The sequence below is a fragment of the Trichomycterus rosablanca genome, chromosome 4 (genome assembly GCF_030014385.1).
Source record: "Trichomycterus rosablanca isolate fTriRos1 chromosome 4, fTriRos1.hap1, whole genome shotgun sequence".
NCBI lineage: Eukaryota > Metazoa > Chordata > Actinopteri > Siluriformes > Trichomycteridae > Trichomycterus > Trichomycterus rosablanca.
Genome location: NC_085991.1, coordinates 4,140,065 through 4,159,008, shown reverse-complemented (window position 1 = coordinate 4,159,008; position 18,944 = coordinate 4,140,065). Strand labels below are relative to the sequence as shown.

General features: G+C 40.0%; 1 protein-coding gene across 2 annotated transcripts in view; it reads right to left on the bottom strand.

Moving 5' to 3' along the window:
• The window catches only part of dipk2aa (divergent protein kinase domain 2Aa), a 43,676-nt gene extending 42,089 nt beyond the window's left edge, over window positions 1-1,587 (bottom strand). For both annotated transcript variants that reach the window (XR_010011502.1, XM_062993821.1), the window contains exon 1: window positions 1,357-1,587. The gene's annotated coding sequence lies outside the window, so the exon portion shown is untranslated. The remainder of the gene's footprint in view (window positions 1-1,356) is intronic.
• Between the last annotated feature and the right edge of the window lie 17,357 nt (window positions 1,588-18,944).

Genomic DNA, 18,944 nt, shown 5'->3' with positions numbered 1-18,944 from the left:
CCCAGTTATTCCAGTTAGTAAAATATGAGTCTAGTTATTCTAGTCTGATCAGATTCCAGTGGTGCTGCCAGAAAACAGGTCGTGTCACACTGTATAAGCTGTTCCTCCAGCTTTTAATGCAGAGTTAGGAGTGCAGCCAAACCAGCCCTATTTATGTGGACACAGAGAAGTCACCAGCCGATAATGTTTGTTTGTTTATTATTTAAAAAACAGACCATGTCACACTGTGTAATGTGTTCTTCTAGCTTTTAATGCAAAGTAATGAGTGCAGCCAAACTAGCCCTATTTATGTGGACACATGTTTTAAATCAATCACTAAAAAGAATTAGTAAGACCATGTCACACCATAATGTGTTCTTCTAGCTTTTAATGCAGTGTAATAAGTGCAGCCAAACTAGTCCTATTTATGTCCTATTTATGTGGACACAGATGGGTTGAATCACTCACTTAAAGAATTAGAAAACAGGCCGTGTCACACCGTATACGCTGTTCTTCCAGCTTTCAATGCAGAGTAATGAGTGCAGCCAAACTAGCCCTATTTATATGGACACATGTTTTAATTCAATCACTAAAAAGAATGAGTAAGACCGTGTCACATTGTGTAACCAGTTCTTCCAGCTTTTAATGCAGTGTAATGAGTGCAGCCAAACTAACCCTGTTTATATGGACACAGATGTTTTAAATCAATCACTAAAATGAATCAATCACTAAATCACTCACTTAAAGAATTAGAAAAATGACTGTGTCACACTGTATAAGCTGTTCCTCTAGCTTTTAATGCAGTGTAATGAGTGCAGCCAAACTAGTCCTATTTATATGGACACAGAGAAGTCACCAGCCGATAATAATACAAAATTATTTTGAAAATAAGAACAATGAAGTCATTATAGAAGGTACAACAGCACTAGTAATTAGTGTAATTAAAGGGATTAATTAAAGTAATTAAACAACTTGTATGGATTGTAATTTATAATTTTAGGTCAACTGTGCGGAACACTGTGACCACATGCTAACACATAACCTGATTTGTGACCCATTCAATTTGACCCACTTAATAATACAAAATCAAACTAAAGCTTCTAATAAACACGTACGATGTAATAATTTGTCATTTATACGTAAAATAGATTCATCTTCCAACATTTATAGGTACTAGAGACTTTACGGTTAACAGTGTTCCGCACACTAGTTCGCTGGCTAAAAGCACCGAGAAAAGTCAGCAAAAAGTTGCAAAATCGACCGAGTTTATGGTCTGAAGTGACTCTTCAGTGTAATACAAGCTTTATAACAGTTATATGTAGTAAATAAGGCAGTAATAAGCGATTACAGGAGCAGTACTGGTGTGTGTGATGTTACCTGGGATAAAGACAGCAGCGGCTCCTCTGTCAGTGTAAAACACAACTAACGCTTAACTCCGGGCTTTCTCTCCCACACACTCCTTCTCCTCCATATATCTGCTCACACTGAGTTCTATCCCCGGCACGGATCCTCTGGTTCTCCGCTGACCGACTGCAGGATCGCAGAAAGTTCAAGTCCGACCGAGAAACGAGCAGCGCGGCGCGGAACAGCGACTCAACCGCTCCGGCTCCGAGATCTCTCCGCTCACGACACCCCGGACGCGTTTACGTTAGGCTCCTGGTTGCTACGGCGACGGAAATTAGGCGCCTCCTCGCCGCACGTACGAAGTCCGGCGCCCCGCCCCCTTTACCTTACAAACGAGTACACACAGTTTCTGGATATACAATTACTGACTGTAGCATATCTGTTACTCTGTATTTCTGTCCACTTTAGCAGTCAAAAGTTACCCACATAGGACCCCTGATCAGGTGAAGTTTGGGTAGTGTAGTTTTACATTCTCTACATATATACCTTTTGTGCAATAATAATAATAATAATAATAATAATAATAATAATAAAAATAATAACAATAATATTAACAATAATAATAATAATAATAATTACTACCGTTTGTGCTGTACCAAGTTTTTTATATTTTTTTGCTGCTGGTCTCACAGAGCTACCAAACAAAGTTTCATTGTATAACTACAATGACAATAGAAATCTATCTATCTATCTATCTATCTATCTATCTATCTATCTATCTATCTATCTATCTATCTAGTGGACCGTTCTCAGCACATAGTAGATAGACAGACAGACAGGCAGACAGTCAAATAGATAGATAGATAGATAGATAGATAGATAGATAGATAGATAGATAGATAGATAGATAGATAGATAGATAGATAGATAGATAGATAGATAGATAGATAGATAGTTTAAAATCCCACCAACACTGCAGCACCTGATACACTCATTTCTGTAAAACACACACTACCATGTTATTACTATGATGTTGCATGGTCATGGTGGCTTGGTAGGTAGCTCTGTCTATATATATTTTTCTCAAAGAGCACTTTATAAGGAGCCCCTATTATTAAAAATAATCAATATATACATATCAGATAGAAGCTCCTAATAAAGTGCTCTTTGAGAAAAAAATATATAGACAGTGCTACCAAGCCACCATGCCACCATGCATAGTGATTAGTAATTATGGTTCTCAGGGACCTCATGACCATTTATATGTTACATTTCGCTAGTTTATTTTACATACACTACAGGTCCTTCTCAAAAAATTAGCATATTGTGATAAAGTTCATTATTTTCCATAATGTAATGATAAAAATTAAACTTTCATATATTTTAGATTCATTGCACACCAACTGAAATATTTCAGGTCTTTTATTGTTTTAATACTGATGATTTTGGCATACAGCTCATGAAAACCCAAAATTCCTATCTCAAAAAATTAGCATATCATGAAAAGGTTCTCTAAACGAGCTATTAACCTAATCATCTGAATCAACGAATTAACTCTAAACACCTGCAAAAGATTCCTGAGGCTTTTAAAAACTCCCAGCCTGGTTCATTACTCAAAACTGCAATCATGGGTAAGACTGCCGACCTGACTGCTGTCCAGAAGGCCATCATTGACACCCTCAAGCAAAAGGGTAAGACACAGAAATAAATTTCTGAACGAATAGGCTGTTCCCAGAGTGCTGTATCAAGGCACCTCAGTGGGAAGTCTGTGGGAAGGAAAAAGTGTGGCAGAAAACGCTGCACAACGAGAAGAGGTGACCGGACCCTGAGGAAGATTGTGGAGAAGGGCCGATTCCAGACCTTGGGGGACCTGCGGAAGCAGTGGACTGAGTCTGGAGTAGAAACATCCAGAGCCACCGTGCACAGGCGTGTGCAGGAAATGGGCTACAGGTGCCGCATTCCCCAGGTCAAGCCACTTTTGAACCAGAAACAGCGGCAGAAGCGCCTGACCTGGGCTACAGAGAAGCAGCACTGGACTGTTGCTCAGTGGTCCAAAGTACTGTTTTCGGATGAAAGCAAATTTTGCATGTCATTCGGAAATCAAGGTGCCAGAGTCTGGAGGAAGACTGGGGAGAAGGAAATGCCAAAATGCCTGAAGTCCAGTGTCAAGTACCCACAGTCAGTGATGGTCTGGGGTGCCATGTCAGCTGCTGGTGTTGGTCCACTGTGTTTTATCAAGGGCAGGGTCAATGCAGCTAGCTATCAGGAGATTTTGGAGCACTTCATGCTTCCATCTGCTGAAAAGCTTTATGGAGATGAAGATTTCATTTTTCAGCACGACCTGGCACCTGCTCACAGTGCCAAAACCACTGGTGAATGGTTTACTGACCATGGTATTACTGTGCTCAATTGGCCTGCCAACTCTTCTGACCTGAACCCCATAGAGAATCTGTGGGATATTGTGAAGAGAAAGTTGAGAGACACAAGACCCAACACTCTGGATGAGCTTAAGGCCGCTATCGAAGCATCCTGGGCCTCCATAACACCTCAGCAGTGCCACAGGCTGATTGCCTCCATGCCACGCCGCATTGAAGCAGTCATTTCTGCAAAAGGATTCCCGACCAAGTATCGAGTGCATAACTGAACATAATTATTTGAAGGTTGACTTTTTTTGTATTAAAAACACTTTTCTTTTATTGGTCGGATGAAATATGCTAATTTTTTTAGATAGGAATTTTGGGTTTTCATGAGCTGTATGCCAAAATCATCAGTATTAAAACAATAAAAGACCTGAAATATTTCAGTTGGTGTGCAATGAATCTAAAATATATGAAAGTTTAATTTTTATCATTACATTATGGAAAATAATGAACTTTATCACAATATGCTAATTTTTTGAGAAGGACCTGTATATATGGGTCACGATCTGGACACTGTGTCTTTTGGAATGAAAAAAAATGCTTTAATTGATTTATATATTCATTTTCACAAATTGCTTTATGCTGGTCAGGATTGTGTTGGGTCAGGTGCCACTGCTAGACTGGTATACACCCTAAACAGGGGGCATTAGCCCATGACACTCACCCATTTACTTACTCACTTATATCTATGGGTCATATTGATCTAGCTACTGTCCAGCTTAGTAGCAACAATTTGGGGAACTTGGCCTGTGGCCTGCTCCCCCAAGCCCGGTAAAAACCTTTGGTAAGAACTGGAACGTTGATTGATGTTAACTCTAATATGTTGTGGAAAGTTATTCCATAAAAGTGGAGGGTGTAATGGTCACAAAGTGGGGTCAACCTATATTAATCTCAATGGTTTTGGAATAATGTCCAACAGGCTCATAATCAAGCGTCCACATACTTTTGACTATAAAGTAAATAAGTGCGTTATTGACTGACAGGAACCGCTAGCGTGTGTATTTGTATTGTTTGTACTGTACTGGCCTCTAGTGGTCAAATTCAACACTGCAGTTACTGAAGTACTTTAGATACCACAGTTTTGACGATTGTTTACTTTATTACAGTTTATAAGCCTGCTAACTAACACAAGGTTACCTGTGATACTGTAAAATTTTAAATAACTTTGGTATAGACTTAATAAAAGCGAAACAATTCCCTTTAAAATATATATTTGACATGAATAGTAAAGTTGCTAGCGTGACATGCTAATAAAATGGGATATTGTCTTGCAGAGGACATTTTCCATTCATCTATACAAACTGCTTCATCCTGATCAGGGTCCTGGTGGCTCTGGAACCTGAAAACACATGGCTTGAGGTTGCAACACACAGTAGCCCACTGCAAATCACATTTCACAAAATATTGGGACAGAAGAGTCAATGAAAACAGCAACGATTTGCTAATTCCTTTGTGACCTTTAATATAATACAGCTCAAATGCAAGAACTGTAATCATACATGATCTGACAACATCAGGTGTCCAGGATCTCTACGGTCCTGCATTGTTCTTTAAAATGCACCACACATTTTCAATAAGAAACAGGTCTGGACTGCAGGCAGGACGGTCTAGCAGCTCTATATATGCTAAATGGTGTATAAAATCAACTGTACGTAAACAAAATGAGGTCCATATAGACATGCTTTGACAAGTTTGGTGTGGTGGGACTTCAATGGTTTGCACAGAGCTCTGATGCCAACCCAGACCAAGCCAGACCAAACCATTTCAGAGGAGTGGAGGTTGATAGTGACAGAAGTTGGGGGTGAGGGGTTCAGGCATCAGGCATCCATTACAGCATAATTGCTTTATTTGTAGCTAACAGATTTTTTAAAAATGTCTAAATGGCATGATGGGGTTCTGAAAAAAAGTATAACCTACATAGATTTTTCACCTTCAGTACTGAAGGTGGTGCAGAACGTCCTAGTGTACAGCAGATGGAGACATAATGTCTTGCGTAAACTAATAAGATTTTGCATATTACACAAATTGTTTCTCAAATCAGACAAAGCACGTCTCTGTGTTTTTTGCTAGCAAATGAGTCCTGCATGGAATGTTTCTGGGTCACCAAAACACGCCAGAATAAACATTGGCATGGATTTCTGCAAGGCATTGTTTTGGAGGGATGAAACACTAATTTTTCAGTTTAACTGTTATGTTTTGGGGCTGATTTAACTCAAGATGAATTAATGCATTGAAGAAAGTACATAATTATTTAAAAGGAAGATTATAAAATAAAACACTTGCAACCTCAAACTTCAGTCAGACTGTTGAAGCTTGCATGTAATTGGGTGTTCCAGTAGCACAATGAGCCACACCACATGTCATATTTGATTCTGGAATGGCTAAAAAAGACTACAGTGAAGAACTAAAATGGCATTTCAAAAAGTCCTGATCATGCCAGATATTAAGTATTAAGTATAAAGTATTTCCAATTTTAACTTATTTGTATACACTATGTGGCCAAAAGCACATGGGCATCACACATAAATTCAGGTGTTTCAGCCTCACTTATTGCTTATGTGTTCAAAATAATTATATAAATTAAATCAATTGCTTCCAACTTTGAGGCAACAGTTTGAAAAGGTTCTTTTTTTGGGTTCTTGCACCCCAGCAATATATGTGAGGTCTATAAAGATGTGGTTTGACATTGAAGTTTGCTTGTGCAGCATCAACAACAATGCAATCCTGCAAAAAAGCAAAGAATTCGTGAAAGGTACCATCCAAGCTTTTCCGGCCAAGTGGCAGAACATCTTGTGTTACAATAAAAACTTTTTGGCTACATGTGAAAACATCAGCCAGGTAGAGATTATTCCCACTGTGAAATATGGTGGTGGTATCACCACATTAAAAAACCCACCGGTGTGGAGAGCTCAAGCTCTTGAGTTTGAATCTTAGCAGTGCTGCCCATATGGTCAGACTCCCAATGGGCACAGTTGACCATACTGAGGGATAGAAGGTTGAATTGGGTTTGTCCTCACAGCACCAATGTGCCTTCTGCTATAGAGGAGAATTTACATGAGGCGTAGCCTGACTCTCCATACGGTCTGTCTGTAAAAATCCATTGCTGTCCAATGTTAAAAAAATTTGCTTTACAGCAGCAGGGACTGATGGAAAAATAAAGCAGAAAGATCTTCAGATCCCTCCGCCAAGGCAAATCAATGTCCAGTCAAAACCAGCGGATTCCGAATATTCAAAACCTGTAAATCATCTAAGCTGGGAACAAATGTTACCCAGTTATTCCAGTTAGTAAAATATGAGTCTAGTTATTCTAGTCTGATCAGATTCCAGTGGTGCTGCCAGAAGGAACACTCCCACGCTTTATTGTATAAAACTGAGATCTAGAGAAAGCTCAGCCTGCCGGCGCTTTTTTAATAGCTCCACTAAATACATCATTGTCCAGTGTCCACATACTTTAGGCCACATAGTGCAAATGTTTAGTAACTTTAGGCATAAGCAACGTCCATCTCTGATATACCTTTAGAAAAAAACAAAAAACATTAATGGCTGATAGAAAACCTAAAATGACAGAGAATATTTTTTACATTACATTTTCAGCATTTAGCCAAAGCGACTTACACAATGAGCAATTGAGGGTTAAGGGCCTTGCTCAGGGACCCAACAGTGGCAACTTGGTGGTGGCGGGGCTTGAACCGGCAACCTTCTGTTTACTAGTCCAGTACCTTAACCACTGAGCTATCACTGGCCCTGTATATGTATGTGTAGTATGTGGACACTACACATACAGCTGAATACATTGCTAACCAGTGTATAAAATAAATTATACACTGGTTACTATCAGCAACAGTTTGGGGAAGGTTCTTTCCTGCTCTTGTGCACAAAGCCAGGTCAATAAAGACATGGTTGAATGAGTTTGGGGGTGGCACGGTGGCTTGGTGGGTAGCACTGTCGCCTCACAGCAAGAAGGTCCTGGGTTTTGTTTCCCAGGTGGAGCGGTCCGGGTCCTTTCTTTGTGGAGTTGTGCATGTTCTCCTCAAGTCTGTGTGGATTTTCTCCAGGAGCTCCGGTTTCCTCCCACAGTACAAAGACATTTGACATTAAACTTGTAAACTGATGAATCTTGTGTAATGAGTAACTACCGTTTCTGTCATGAATGTAACCAAAGTGTAAAACATGATGTTAAAATCCTAATAAATAAATAAATAAATAAATAATGAGTTTGGTGTGGAGTAACTTAAGTGGCCTGCACAGAGATCTTATTTAAAGCACCATGGGCTTGTATGGTAGAAACATCATTAACTGGTGGCTGTATGATTTCGGACTTTTGGACTCTTTTCTATATTTCTACCATCTCCAGGCATGAGTGTGAACTGGTATTTATGTAACATCTGGATTTTTACAAAGGATGAACCGGTACCAATAAAGTATGGATTGCAAAAAGAAATAAAATAAATGATGGTTATGTGTGTATAAAGTGGATTAGCATTATAGATTGGATATAGTGGATATAGATTAGGATATTTACATGGGTAGGAACAGTACAGTACACTCTGTTAAAGTCTGTAAAGCTACAGTAGTTAGTGTGTGTAGAAAATGAATGTGTGTATGATGTAAATGTATGATGGATATGACCAAAAAATGAGACAAGGAAACTAAATGCAGTGTAATTCTGAGCCACAAAGCCGGTTTGTGAGGTTCAAACTGAAATAGATACACTGGTGTGAGAAAGTATTTGCCCCCTTTCTTGCTGAATGATTTCAGACTATTAAACTAACAAACTACCACAGTACCGCACTACACAAAGCTAAAAACAACATTTTATTTATTCATAAGACACAGTTATTCATTACCACTGGGTTGGACCACCTCTGCTCTTTCAGATCTCCACGGATTGAATTTAGCATCCTCTTTGCAGACCTGCTTTGAACAACACACTGCTTACTTATCGGGCGTGACCGGTTGGCTTCAGGTTTCGGCAAAGACTGGCGGAATTTAAACTTTCATTCTGTTTCCATTCAGCCTTTTATATATGAACCTGCTTTTGTATTAAAGATCTCTGTACTGCCATACAAGCCAAATAAAACCTCAACTTCAACTCATAACATCTTACATTCTTCTCTAAAATGTTAAAATTTTGAAATAGTTATCAGTAAGGGAAAGTTCTTCATGTCATGATGCAACAAAGAGTAACAAAACCACCTGATTTTATGTTAAGGTTCAGGATGAGATTCTGTTGTAAAATGTGCTGTAAAATTTGGTGAACGTGTTGATTTGGTGACCAAAGGGAAGCAGCTTTTAGAAAAGTGATACTGAAGTGAGGACTGGATAGAAAATAAATGATATAATATTTTACAACATGTGTTGAACATCACATTTAAAAAATATGGGCGTTTATATGTAGTTAATGTAGTTTATATCTATCTATCTACCTAATATATCGAGACGATCGTTCATCTATTGCTGCTGTTTGAGTCGGTCATCTTCTAGACCTTCATCAGTGGTCACAGGACACTGCCCATGGGGCGCTGCTGGCTGGATATTTTTGGTTGGTGGACTATTCTCAGTCCAGCAGTGACAGTGAGGTGTTTAAAAACGTCAGCAGCGCTGCTGTGTCTGATCCACTCATACCAGCACAACACACACTAACACACCACCACCATATCAGTGTCACTGCAGTGCTGAGAATGATCCACCACCTAAATAATACCTGCTCTGTGGTGGTCCTGTGGGGGTCCTGACCATTGAAGAACAGGGTGAAAGCAGGTTAAAAAAGTATGTAGAGAAACAGATGGACTACAGTCAGTAATTGTAGAACTACAAAGTGCTTCTATATGGTAAGTGGAGCTGATAAAATGGACAGTGAGTGTAGAAACAAGGAGGTGGTCATAATGTTATGCCTGTTACAGATGTTAAATATATTACATATATATATATCAAAGCCACACTGTTGTAGTCCGTGCAGAATGACTATAGGCATTGTGTGTCAAAAAAAACGTGGCCTTTGGTGTCAGTGCTACCTTGACCTTTTAGTGTAGCAAATCAAGTCCTAATAGGAATGAGGTAAGACTGGAAACATAACAAAACAAGCTTTTTTAAAAAGGACCACACCTTAAATGTTATTACGGTGATGAGTACAGAATGAAATGGTATGAAAACATCAGAAGAAATATCAGTTAACAGTGAAAGAAGATTTATTTATTTAAGCAATGAATGAGTTGTTCTTCATTTAGAGTTCTGTTGACATTGATGTTACTGCTGTGTGTGTGTGTGTGTGTGTGTGTGTGTGTGTGTGTGTGTGTTCCCACAACACCAGACAGAAAGTAAAAACGTATGAAAATCTCTTTCCCCAGTCTATAAAATTTATAAATTAGAGGGGTTTGGAACACGGCATCTATTAAAAATATTGTATAGCAGTTTTCATAAAATGATGTATCAAGCTGATTAAAAATGCTCAGGATATTTTGTGAGCTGTTAAAGATGTTCTAGGTTCTCAGGAACCCCAATGCAGGATCATTGCTGAATGCCCTCAAATTACAGCAGTAAAAGAAATACAGATATGAATAAGAAACTTGGTGTAAGGAGCAATACATCTAGAATCCTGAGCAGTTAGAAGAATTACATTTAAATGATCTGAGTTGCACTTGTGTACCGTATTTCTTGTTTGGACAAATTCCAGTTTGAAAAAAGTACCCCAAAGTCTGCTGCCAGCGTTGGGTCCAACAATCATCGTGCAGGGTCAAGGACAGCCAACAAATCGTGGCTGATATGTCCGCTTTTAGCAATGACATTATCTACGCTTTTAGGGTTGCAATGTCCATTTTAGAACTTACACAATGAGCAGAACACAATGAGCAATTGAGGGTTAAGGGCCTTGCTCAGGGACCCAACAGTGGCAACTTGGTGGTGGCGGGGCTTGAACCGGCAACCTTCTGTTTACTAGTCCAGTACCTTAACCACTGAGCTATCACTGGCCCTGTATATGTACAGTATGTGTAGTATGTGGACACTACACATACAGCTGAATTTCTGAGTTCAGATGGGGGTTTTTTTATACACATTGCTAACCAGTGTATAAAATCAATTATACACTGGTTACTATCAGCAACAGTTTGGGGAAGGTTCTTTCCTGCTCTTGTGCACAAAGCCAGGTCAATAAAGACATGGTTGAATGAGTTTGGGGGTGGCACGGTGGCTTGGTGGGTAGCACTGTCGCCTCACAGCAAGAAGGTCCTGGGTTTTGTTTCCCAGGTGGAGCAGTCCGGGTCCTTTCTTTGTGGAGTTGTGCATGTTCTCCTCATGTCTGTGTGGATTTTCTCCAGGAGCTCCGGTTTCCTCCCACAGTACAAAGACATTTGACATTAAACTTGTAAACTGATGAATCTTGTGTAATGAGTAACTACCGTTTCTGTCATGAATGTAACCAAAGTGTAAAACATGATGTTAAAATCCTAATAAATAAATAAATAAATAAATAATGAGTTTGGTGTGGAGTAACTTAAGTGGCCTGCACAGAGATCTTATTTAAAGCACCATGGGCTTGTATGGTAGAAACATCATTAACTGGTGGCTGTATGATTTCGGACTTTTGGACTCTTTTCTATATTTCTACCATCTCCAGGCATGAGTGTGAACTGGTATTTATGTAACATCTGGATTTTTTACAAAGGATGAACCGGTACCAATAAAGTATGGATTGCAAAAAGAAATACAATAAATGATGGTTATGTGTGTATAAAGTGGATTAGCATTATAGATTGGATATAGTGGATATAGATTAGGATATTTACATAGGTAGGAACAGTACAGTACACTCTGTTAAAGTCTGTAAAGCTACAGTAGTTAGTGTGTGTAGAAAATGAATGTGTGTATGATGTAAATGTATGATGGATATGACCAAAAAATGAGACAAGGAAACTAAATGCAGTGTAATTCTGAGCCACAAAGCCGGTTTGTGAGGTTCAAACTGAAATAGATACACTGGTGTGAGAAAGTATTTGCCCCCTTTCTTGCTGAATGATTTCAGACCATTAAACTAACAAACTACCACAGTACCGCACTACACAAAGCTAAAAACAACATTTTATTTATTCATAAGACACAGTTATTCATTACCACTGGGTTGGACCACCTCTGCTCTTTCAGATCTCCACGGATTGAATTTAGCATCCTCTTTGCAGACCTGCTTTGAACAACACACTGCTTACTTATCGGGCGTGACCGGTTGGCTTCAGGTTTCGGCAAAGACTGGCGGAATTTAAACTTTCATTCTGTTTCCATTCAGCCTTTTATATATGAACCTGCTTTTGTATTAAAGATCTCTGTACTGCCACACAAGCCAAATAAAACCTCAACTTCAACTCATAACATCTTACATTCTTCTCTAAAATGTTTAAATTTTGAAATAGTTATCAGTAAGGGAAAGTTCTTCATGTCATGATGCAACAAAGAGTAACAAAACCCCCTGATTTTATGTTAAGGTTCAGGATGAGGTTCTGTTGTAAAATGTGCTGTAAAATTTGGTGAACGTGTTGATTTGGTGACCAAAGGGAAGCAGCTTTTAGAAAAGTGATACTGAAGTGAGGACTGGATAGAAAATAAATGATATAATATTTTACAACATGTGTTGAACATCACATTTAAAAAATATGGGCGTTTATACTGTATGTAGTTAATGTAGTTTATATCTATCTACCTAATATATCGAGACGATCGTTCATCTATTGCTGCTGTTTGAGTCGGTCATCTTCTAGACCTTCATCAGTGGTCACAGGACACTGCCCATGGGGCGCTGCTGGCTGGATATTTTTGGTTGGTGGACTATTCTCAGTCCAGCAGTGACAGTGAGGTGTTTAAAAACTTCAGCAGTGCTGCTGTGTCTGATCCACTCATACCAGCACAACACACACTAACACACCACCACCATGTCAGTGTCACTGCAGTGCTGAGAATGATCCACCACCTAAATAATACCTGCTCTGTGGTGGTCCTGTGGGGGTCCTGACCATTGAAGAACAGGGTGAAAGCAGGTTAAAAAAGTATGTAGAGAAACAGATGGACTACAGTCAGTAATTGTAGAACTACAAAGTGCTTCTATATGGTAAGTGGAGCTGATAAAATGGACAGTGAGTATAGAAACAAGGAGTTGGTCATAATGTTATGCCTGTTACAGATGTTAAATATATTACATATATATATATCAAAGCCACACTGTTGTAGTCCGTGCAGAATGACTATAGGCATTGTGTGTCAAAAAAAACGTGGCCTTTGGTGTCAGTGCTACCTTGACCTTTTAGTGTAGCAAATCAAGTCCTAATAGGAATGAGGTAAGACTGGAAACATAACAAAACAAGCTTTTTTAAAAAGGACCACACCTTAAATGTTATTACGGTGATGAGTACAGAATGAAATGGTATGAAAACATCAGAAGAAATATCAGTTAACAGTGAAAGAAGATTTATTTATTTAAGCAATGAATGAGTTGTTCTTCATTTAGAGTTCTGTTGACATTGATGTTACTGCTGTGTGTGTGTGTGTGTGTGTGTGTGTGTGTGTGTGTGTGTGTTCCCACAACACCAGACAGAAAGTAAAAACGTATGAAAATCTCTTTCCCCAGTCTATAAAATTTATAAATTAGAGGGGTTTGGAACACGGCATCTATTAAAAATATTGTATAGCAGTTTTCATAAAATGATGTATCAAGCTGATTAAAAATGCTCAGGATATTTTGTGAGCTGTTAAAGAGGTTCTAGGTTCTCAGGAACCCCAATGCAGGATCATTGCTGAATGCCCTCAAATTACAGCAGTAAAAGAAATACAGATATGAATAAGAAACTTGGTGTAAGGAGCAATACATCTAGAATCCTGAGCAGTTAGAAGAATTACATTTAAATGATCTGAGTTGCACTTGTGTACCGTATTTCTTGTTTGGACAAATTCCAGTTTGAAAAAAGTACCCCAAAGTCTGCTGCCAGCGTTGGGTCCAACAATCATCGTGCAGGGTCAAGGACAGCCAACAAATCCAAGGTGGCTTAACAGGATCAGGTGCACCCTATGGTGCGAACACTCCGAGTATTCTAATATTACATCTCCTCAGTCTTCCCTTCACGATCTCACACTTCTCCTTAAACTCAAAGTGGTCACGGTTGTCTGTGAAGTAGTCATCTCATCGCTCCAGGTTGATAACCCGCCTTCCATTTCTTTAACAGTGTTTTTCACTTCGTCCATCTCGGCGTGTATTGCCGTTGTGCTGTTTGCTAGTTCCGATCTTACCACCTGCAGTTCTTTTATTAGAAAGTTAGATTCTTCGGCAAGCGCGTTTTTTATTTCTGCTTTTATCGTGGCTGATATGTCCGCTTTTAGCAATGACATTATCTGCGCTTTTAGGGTTGCAATGTCCATTTTAGAACTGTCCCATGGTGACTGAGTCAGTTGGGCCGAAGCATCTGAGGGACTCGTGGATTGCCCAGTGTTCACAAATGTAAAGCACTTGTTTATTAAATTAGAGACTCGGCCGAAGCATTAACTAAACACGTCCTACATCATTGCGAGCTCAGCAGCGCCCCCTGGTGCGAACACTCTTTCCTGATAAAGCTCCCATGTGCCAGAATGATTCTGCCATACACACTGCTGAGATAAATCAAGAGTGGATCAATGAACACCAGGATTAAATCACGCCCTCCGCAGACTTCTTCATATCACTTCTAGAGAGAAAACTATTTCCACTCCCTTCATCTCTTATAGAAGCCTCTGTTTACCTCTTTTCCTCTCGAAGAGTGCATCGACGTCTCACCGCATGCCATTCCGGACTGGTACGAGCGCAATTTAAAAAGGATTAAAGCTGCTCTGGAGCCCGAGCGGTTCTGCTCCTATTAGCTTCTAAAGTTTCTCTTATTTTTCCATCCCCTCCACACATCTGAGCGTGTCTGTATAAACGAATGCTGCTCTCTGTTTTGTGATACAGTATTCATTCAAATCCTTCGTGGGATCAAATATCTCCTCATCTCGCCCGGCTCTGCTGGCTCAGCTCCATTCCTGCCTGAAAAGTGATGATCACACAACCTGCCTGTCTGTTTACCAGCTGTTAAGGGTCCATCATTATTTTTGCTCGTTTATAATATATACACACATATATATGACAGATTGAGATCAGGATGTGATGACTTCAGCATTTTTGTTTAAAAGCTCAGCAAAAATACACTCACTCTTTAAATACACTAAATGACCAAAAGTATGTGGACGCCTGAACATGAGCCTGTCTCTTTTCAAAACCATAAACCAGGGGGGTCCACACTTTCCCTGTTGGGAGCCAGATGGAGTAAAAATATGCAACTATGGGCCACAGACTGTTTTGTATTAAAAATATAAAAATATAACAGAGCTGCTTGATTACTAACAATTCCACTTCCATTATATTTGAGTGAATAATAATCTATCATCGACAGCGTCGTGTAAACTAAGATTTTCCGATCGCGATGGAGGAGGATATATTTGCCTGACACACACTCCCTCTGACATGTGCACTGTCCCCCAACCTCTTCTTATTCGCCCTTACCTTGGTGGATTTGTGCATGAGGCCAATCTCACGCATGGAGAGTCACACACTGATCTCTGTGTGCCTTTACTTCTGTACAGGAGCCTTGGGCTACTAACCAGGGTCCTTATACAGTGGCGAAGACCCCGCCCCTTTTTAGTCTAACACAGAGCAGACTAGTGGCCAATTTTGTCTGCTGCAAGCACTGCCAATTGCGCCTGCTAGGGGGCGCCCAGCTGACTGGTATCAGAGCTGAGATTCAAACTTTTTTTTGTTAAGTCCCTCCCTCTCCAGTTGTGACCGAGATCCAAGCGCGAGCTGTGAATTCCAGGAGCCTGTAATCTATCAGATAAATGCTGTAATCCAGACTATATTCATGTAACTGGTGGCAGATTGGGGATGTTAAAAGCACTTTGAGCTTCATCACACAAACCTCAGCAAATCTGTGCTGCACATAGGAAAAAATATGAGCAAAATAACAATATTTCTTTATGACTATTGACTGCTATTGCTTCGGATGGACACAAGCTAATTTTGTGTTGTCTTAAATTACATGTCATTTTTTTTTGTTTCTAGAGATCCAACCCTGGGTGTTTTGTTCTAGTTCTGACGCTCTTTCATGCGGCTTGTACCCTAAAAAATCAACCAGCTAGTTGATCACCTTCCTAAGCCGTTCTTATTTGTTGACGTTTTGTTGCCAGATATTTTGATCGCTGCTTTAAGTACCAACCCAAACACGAGCTTCTTTACACTCACTCAGTATGAGTGTGTAATAACATGGTTGTCTCATAATGGGGCACACGCTTTCACTAGTCCTGTCTCAAATTACACCTACTTATCCATTCATGACCACTCTGGCATATGTTACCAACCACACCGGGGATCGAGAGAAAAGAATGATGTCTCTTATTACTGCATTCGCCATTTTAGACCGAGCTATCATATTTAAACATCAGATCCAAAATGTCTGAGTCAGCTAGTATGTATTTCCTCAGCTGATATACACAGATCAGCCATAACATTAAAACCACCTCCTTGTTTCTACACTCACTGTCCATTTTATCAGCTCCACTTACCATATAGAAGCACTTTGTAGTTCTACAATTACTGACTGTTTCCCTGCATGCTTTGTTAGCTCCCTTTCATGCTGTTCTTCAATGGTCAGGACCCCCACAGGACCACCACAAAGCAGGTATTATTTGGGTGGTGGATCATTCTCAGCACTGCAGTGACACAGTATGAGTGGATCAGACACAGCAGCGCTGCTGGAGTTTTTAAATACCGTGTCCACTCACTGTCCACTCTATTAGACACTCCTACCTAGTTGGTCCACCTTGTAGATGTAAAGTCAGAGACGATCGCTCATCTATTGCTGCTGTTTGAGTCGGTCATCTTCTAGACCTTCATCAGTGGTCACAGGACGCTGCCCACGAGGCGCTGTTGGCTGGATATTTTTGGTTGGTGGACAATTCTCAGTCCAGCAGTGACAGTGAGGTGTTTAAAAACTCCATCAGCGCTGCTGTGTCTGATCCACTCATACCAGCACAACACACACTAACACACCACCACCATGTCAACCACCATACCTACTCTGTAGTGGTCCTGGGAGAGTCCTGACCATTGAAGAACAGCATGAAAGGAGGCTAACAAAGCATGCAGAGAAACAGATGGACTACAGTCAGTAATGGTAGAACTACAAAGTGCTTCTATATGGTAAGTGGAGCTGATAAAGTGGACAGTGAGTGTAGAAACAAGGAGGTGGTTTTAATGTTATGGCTGATCGGTGTATACACAGTCAATCAAAAACACAGTGGTTTCTGTCTTTTACAATAATGTAATTTACAGATTCAGTAAGAGGCTTTACTGTTCCTTTAAACCAAACCACACTGCACCAGCGGCCGTACCCTTCTGCCGATTTATAATAGGATGCCAGGGTGAAAGAGCGAGTGTATTAAAAGACGGGAGACGGCAAAAAGCCAGCGCAGTTGCCAAGGTTTTGGTCTGAGAGCAATCAGGTCTCCATTTGTGGTCCCTCTGTGTTCGTTTTACATCCCCTAATCCCACGAGGGCTTCTGAATACCCCCCTCCCATTCTTTACTGCTGTTTCCCTAAAACACTTCAGTGAGTCCCACAAGCTTCTAAGACTGGAGCGTCTGTTCAGGAGCAAATCAATTCCACCCACTTTCATAAAGTACTACAGTCGGATGTAGTGCCCTGCGCCAAATACAGCACCAGGGAACTAAAAACACAGATTTTTAGGTTACAGACAGAGAAAGGGCTTTTAGAACCCAACATTTGGTCAAAGACCTGAACTGCAAAAAATTAATGTTTTTTTTTGCATTTTCCACAAATTTTCTTCCGACTCTAGTTGTATTCAGTTACCCGATTGCATTTGGCTTCCTCTCTAATGATGCTGACTTCCACCCCAGACTAACACAAACCCCCTCCGACACGTGCGCAGTAGCCGACTGCATCCTTTCACCTGCATGAGGCGAGTTCATATATGGATCAGCTTTGTGATCATCCTTACCTGAAACAACAAGCCAATTTTTCAGGTAGCAGAGCTGAGATTCTAACCCACAAGTTCGAGATGTCAGCTCTGGTGTGCTAGCCTGTTTTACTGCTGCTCCACCTGAGCACCCGTGGTATGAGCACTGTTTAAAATGACCTCAGAACGGCACCCAGGTGGTGCATTGGTCTATGCACTAGCCCAGAATGGACCCTGAGCATGTCTGAGAAGGAGAAATTTGGATTAAGAGTCACCCCAGCAACAGTGATGCCTACTGCCTGGTTAAGAGGCTGGAACAAGAGGTGTAAAGAAGCAGTAGGTGTTGTGTGAGGCATGTGCTAGCCTGTAAGATTAGCACTACATTTAGATATACAATTAGATACTGAGAGGAAACATAAATAAAGGTGATGGATTATATTTGTAACAGTAGACCCTTAACTTGGCTTCAATTAACTTGAAGCCTTAACTTGAATTTAATTGGTTCTGAAGGGCTGTTCTTAAGTCAAAATGTTCATTAGTTAAACCTAATTTTCCCATAAGAAATAATGTAAATATAATTAATCTGTGCCAGACCTCCCAAACCCCCCCTTATCTAACCTACTGCATTAAACAATAATAAACAACAATACACAGTAGTACTGTACATAAAAACACACACATCACATTTCAGTACAGTACGTGCGCTTTATTAATTATGAAACCACCCCTTACTAGCAAGAAATGTTTCCCCACTATCACTTGTTGAGGCCCTACCTTTTATAAGATTAGCATGTATAGCCCTAGCCCTTTCACAAATCATAGCCTCTGATAGTAACCTTTTCACTTCATCCAACACTGATGGTCGTAATTTTGTTATTTGCGTTACACCTTTAGCAACACTAACTTGTGTTAACGATGTTTTTCCGGTGTTTTCTTTATATTTTGTAAAATTCAATATTAAAATGGCCTCAAAGAAGTTGCAGAGGAAGCGTAGTGGTGAGAAAATGAATCTATTACATTTGTTGTTGTGTAATTACTCCTAATTACAGAGGGGACAGCGAGTGAAAGAGAAGAAGGAAATCAGCTCAGTAAAGTATTCTTTCTTTCGAGCAGTTACACCTACAAAATACAACACTACTGAAATAAAGAAGGAAATAATAGAGAAATATGAGAGTTATTGTTGTTT